Below are 4,859 nucleotides of genomic sequence, written 5' to 3'. Positions count from 1 at the left end.
AATGGCTGCCGCAATCAAGCACCTGCTGGCTGCTTGGCTCTGGTCTTAAAGTGGCAGGCACCAACAGTGCCCTGCCACACACCTTCCTCCTTAAAATGGTACCTGGGGGAGGTTTCCCTTGCTGCTCCTCCAAAGCAGGCTCCCGTCAGAGCCTGTGAGAGCCCTCGAGTGGTAAGCGCCTCCCAAAGGTGCTCTGCCACACTGTGCAATTTGGAAAGACTTCTTGTAATATTTTGGCAACTCAATTATTACTTCTCACATACTTCTCTTTTCCTCTTCTTTCTTTCTTCCTACCTTTATTCTTTCTTTTCCTCTTTATAGCTTATTGTTTGTAAACAGCATGTATTGATATGTTTGTAGTTGATATCAACATATTTCTGTTTCTTGTGTTGCAATTAAACCAATATTTAAAAAATGAGCACATTTATATTTCTCTCTCTGAAGGTGCTTCCCCAGTTCTCCAAAACTTGAAAATATAGATATTATTTTTCAGCATGTTGAGATATATATCAGCAGGCCCTGCTGACTTACATACATTGATGTATTTTCTTTCGGTGTCTTTTTTTTTTTTAAATCAACAACCACCATGTTGCTGTTCAGTCCTAGTTGCCCACATCCCTTTTGTTGCTGAAAAACAATTTAAATAGCATTTGGTTGCCTCATAAAAAGAACTTTCTAATATAGTATTCCTTACTCCCCATAGTTCTTCTAGCTAACATTAACTACTTTTGTTTTTGACAGGTTTTTTTTTCTGTCCTTATCTTTTTCCTGAAGACCTTAACTGAGCCTGACACACAGTCTTTGTAAAGCCACATTGGTCATTTCTTTTTCTATGTCATTTTCTCTCTCAGGGAAACTGTGGTTAGATACACGGTAATTGTGGTTTCTCTTTGGATGCTCCAGCTTCCTTACAAACTCATGTTTGTTTGCTTGTTAACTATTTCTCTTCTGTTACAGCACTCATTAGGTTTTTGTTTTGTGTTTTACTATGTATCTATTTATTTATTTAAATACATGAATTCATATTCTTTACTATGGAACTGATCCAAAGGTCACTGCAGTCAATGGCAATCCTAACTGTACTGCTTTCTGGCTATGGCTTGCTTTGTTTAATTCATCATTGTAGACACTAGCATCAAACTTTCCTATTACTCCCACATATCTCATTTCCTCTATGTTGAACTAGTACCTCAAGGATAACACCTTCTCAGAATGATCTCTTGCATCACCAAAACTGAATATTCAAAAATCATGAATTTATATATTTTCTAAAAAAAATACCCAACAGATTATAATGAAATGATTTTTTTGGGTTCTATTTAATTTTCCTTCCGGCTTTTTTTTAACCCTCAGGCCACACTAGGTTGTATTTTCAAGCTTTTCTCTGCTCTAAGGTTAAGCACATTTGAAAAAAAATGAAAACTGAAATTTTTAATGTGATAGTCTAACTACAGGAGCTGGGTCTTTAAGTTTATTGATACTCACAATCAAGTAATGAGAAATGGCAACACTGGCTTTTTTATTATCTGGATCATAATGTTGTTATGTCTGTAACTCAGAAACTTGGTTATAGTGACAGACATCTTGTTCCACAAATGTCCTAGTAAATTCCCTTGTGATTTCTTTGCTTTCAAGCTCTTCCATGCTCAGTCCTACAAATTCTTCAGGTTTACTCCATGCCAGTCTTTTGGCTCAGTAACAGACGCCTTCTGTAGTTTACCATTTGTCTGCCCTATTTAAAGTATCCTCATCCCACACATTTTTCTGCTGCTTTGTTTTATTATTCAGTTGCATTGCATTGGTTTAGTACATAATAGTAGCCATTTTCCTTCCCATCTTTGTTTTCTGTGCTAACAAAGCTAAGAGTGGTTTGCTCCCAAAGTACTGAAAGATCAGAAGCTACAGTAAAAACTAAAAATATATGAAAGCAGGAGTTTCCTCAGATAAATCAATACTGGCCTTTAAGAGAGTTGAGAGAGTCTCAAAAGACAAGGCACAAATTACCTACAAGAATTGTTGTTAGAACTGGGAATCCCTACTGCTCCCTCTTAAAAATTACACTTTTCATCTGTCATCAGTGTCACAGAGATCAATAATCTCATATGAGAGGAGAGATACTGCAGCTCTCTGTAGCTTTGAATAGGTGGCCAGAGCACAACATATATTGTGGTATTTATTATTTTGTCCCCTGGCTTAAAGACTTATTTGGGAATGACCCAGAGCAAAATGGTTACATTTCTCATACTTGGTGGAAGCTGAAGACAGGAGGAAGAATAATCATAATTCATTCTACATAATTAATCAGCTGTAATAAAAGCTTGATGAAGCAACATTTGGACTAATGGTGACTTAAAAATAGACTGTATAATAGCCTCCCTGCTTTCAGCTTCAGTCTCTATCCATTTTATGCAAATACACATGCATATTCCCTATCTTCACACACACACTCTTAGAGGGATACTTGTATATGCACACAGGCATATATGTTGAATATGTTGTATAAGAGTATGTGCATATTCACACAAAAACATGTGTGTATATACACCTATGTTCTATATAAACTAACTAGCCAATTGCCCATCAGGAATGATGGGGATGGGGGTGAGTGGGGATGGAGTGCCACCACCCACCACCCTGCACCACTGCCACCTCTCAGGATTAGGGTGGTGGGGAAGCTTGCCCTGCTGCCCCCTCCGCCCCCTCAGCCAGCACCTTATGCTGCCACCACCACCAGGGATCAGGGCTGGAGGGGAGGGGACCAGCGCCTCTGGTCTCACCCCACTGCTCCATCTCTGCCATCCTGGCGGCACTCTGCTGCATGGCCACCTCCTGTCTGGAATGCTCTTGGAGCACCCTGATTGGTTGTTTCAGTCAGCATTTTGATTGGCTGCTGGGACAACCAATCAGAGTATGAATAAAGCATTATGGACAGACATACAGACAGACTAAGGCTTTTATTATATTATAATTATAATTGTATATTTAATAAATGTTTTAGGTGATTTCAGAATATGTATTTTAACCATACATTTATATGTAGGTGCACACAATATAGGTTATATATGCATTACCTAATGCCACATAGAGATACCCAAGTTAAATCTAAAAAAGCTACCTACAGTAGCATGATGCTTTATGGAGGTTAATTTTGATCTTCATGCAATGAACTGCACAGCTATGGCATTAAAACTATTAATATTGCTATGGTAAAACAATATACAGCTTCAGATGTATTTATTAAAAGTTACAATTCTGAATGTTTTTATTTCCAAGATTAAGCCCACATAAAAAAATAAATAAAAAGGTTTATAACAATAATTTACAAGTCATTTTAATAGCCATCTAATATTCGAACAAATGTAGATAAGAAGGGAAGAGAAAGGAAAGAAATGAGAGGAGGAAGGAGAAAGAAAAGAAAGCCAAATAAAATAAAACAAGAAAAAAGTAAACGGAAAGTAAGAAGTGAAAAACACTGACATCTTGGGTTCTCTTTTTAACAAAGATTAACAGATGTTTTTACTAAAGTAATTAAATGCACAGGTATCCAGGCACACTATATTGTATCTCAGATCCCTCCATCTATGTAGGATACATACATAGAATACATCAAAGAAGTGGTCTGTAGGTGGGAAAGAATATTTAATCATGGTCATTACAGCCTTTGAAAAACTGGCCATCCAGTTTATGGGAATCTATACAAGTGCAGGCAGCCTGTCAGGGAGGTGTTCTAACTAATGGCACTTTACACAAAGTGCCATGAGTTACAGCAGTGTGTGAGAGGGGCAGTGAAAGCCCCTCTAAGGGGTCTTGGACCCCCACCCCACATGCCTGATACCTACCACAGGGATCCCAATGAGCAGCAGCTGGGAGGAATCACAGGCACCGGCTCCACGATTCCGGAGTTGCCTGCAGCTGCAGATCAGCGAGGGAAGTGGGTGGAGCCTCCGAGAACCGCAGGCTGCTCAAATAGCAGCTAGGAAAACAGTTGTGGGGCTGGCGGAGGGAGAAGAGAATGCCAACTGGGAGACGCCAGCTGCTGGGAGGAAGATCGCCCAGTTGAAGGCAAGAGAGGGGGAGCAGAGGGCTCTGGCACAGCAGGGAGGAAGCCCTAGCCAAGGGAGACAAGCATCTCCCAGGAACGTCACCGCAGCCTCTCCAGGGAATTGAGGTTCAGTGGCGGGAGGCGTCAGCAGGGAGCAGCTGCCCCCCACGAGGGGCACAGCGGGGAGGCACAAGCAACCCAGCATGGAAACCACACACCCCACCAGTCTGGGGAAGATGGGGAGCAACTCCAGGTCAGCAGGGGACCCGAGGTGGCCAAACTGAGGAGGTAGACCAGGGTGGGGCACGGGACAGTGGCCCACCCCCACAGTCACCTGGAGCGCAGGGATGAGTGAGTCCCTCATCCTTTTTCTTCAGTTTTATGTTTTTGAGCCAGAAAGGGGCACTGGGAGACAGGATCCCAGGGGTCCTTTGGCGGAGGCCTGGATGTTGGCTTCAGTTGGGTTCATTGGAAGCCCTAGCTAGCCAGAAGACAGGGTAGGCTTACATGGCCCAGTTGGCCTGAAGTCAAGGAACCAGCTGTGGGGAAGGTTGAGCTGGCCAGGAAGGCCCGACCTATTCCGAAGTGGGTGAGTCGGGTGAAAAGGAAAAATCATCCAGGGGAAGACCTGCAGAGTGTAGTGTTTGTCCGGGCCATGGGAGTGGTAAGGGTGGGGTAAAGGAGAGGTTTGGAGCCCCATGAAGAAAGAACAGGGATCAAGACATCTTCGTCCTTGGGGGCCACCTGAAGGGAGCTACCTCCCCAACAAAGAACATCGAAGATGTGGCAGGCGAGTAGGAGCAGCACCCATACCACC

The sequence above is a fragment of the Alligator mississippiensis genome, chromosome 1 (assembly GCF_030867095.1).
Source record: "Alligator mississippiensis isolate rAllMis1 chromosome 1, rAllMis1, whole genome shotgun sequence".
In the NCBI taxonomy this organism is placed as follows: Eukaryota; Metazoa; Chordata; order Crocodylia; family Alligatoridae; genus Alligator; species Alligator mississippiensis.
The sequence above is the reverse complement of the archived record's forward strand: the minus strand, read 5'-3'. Positions refer to the sequence as shown.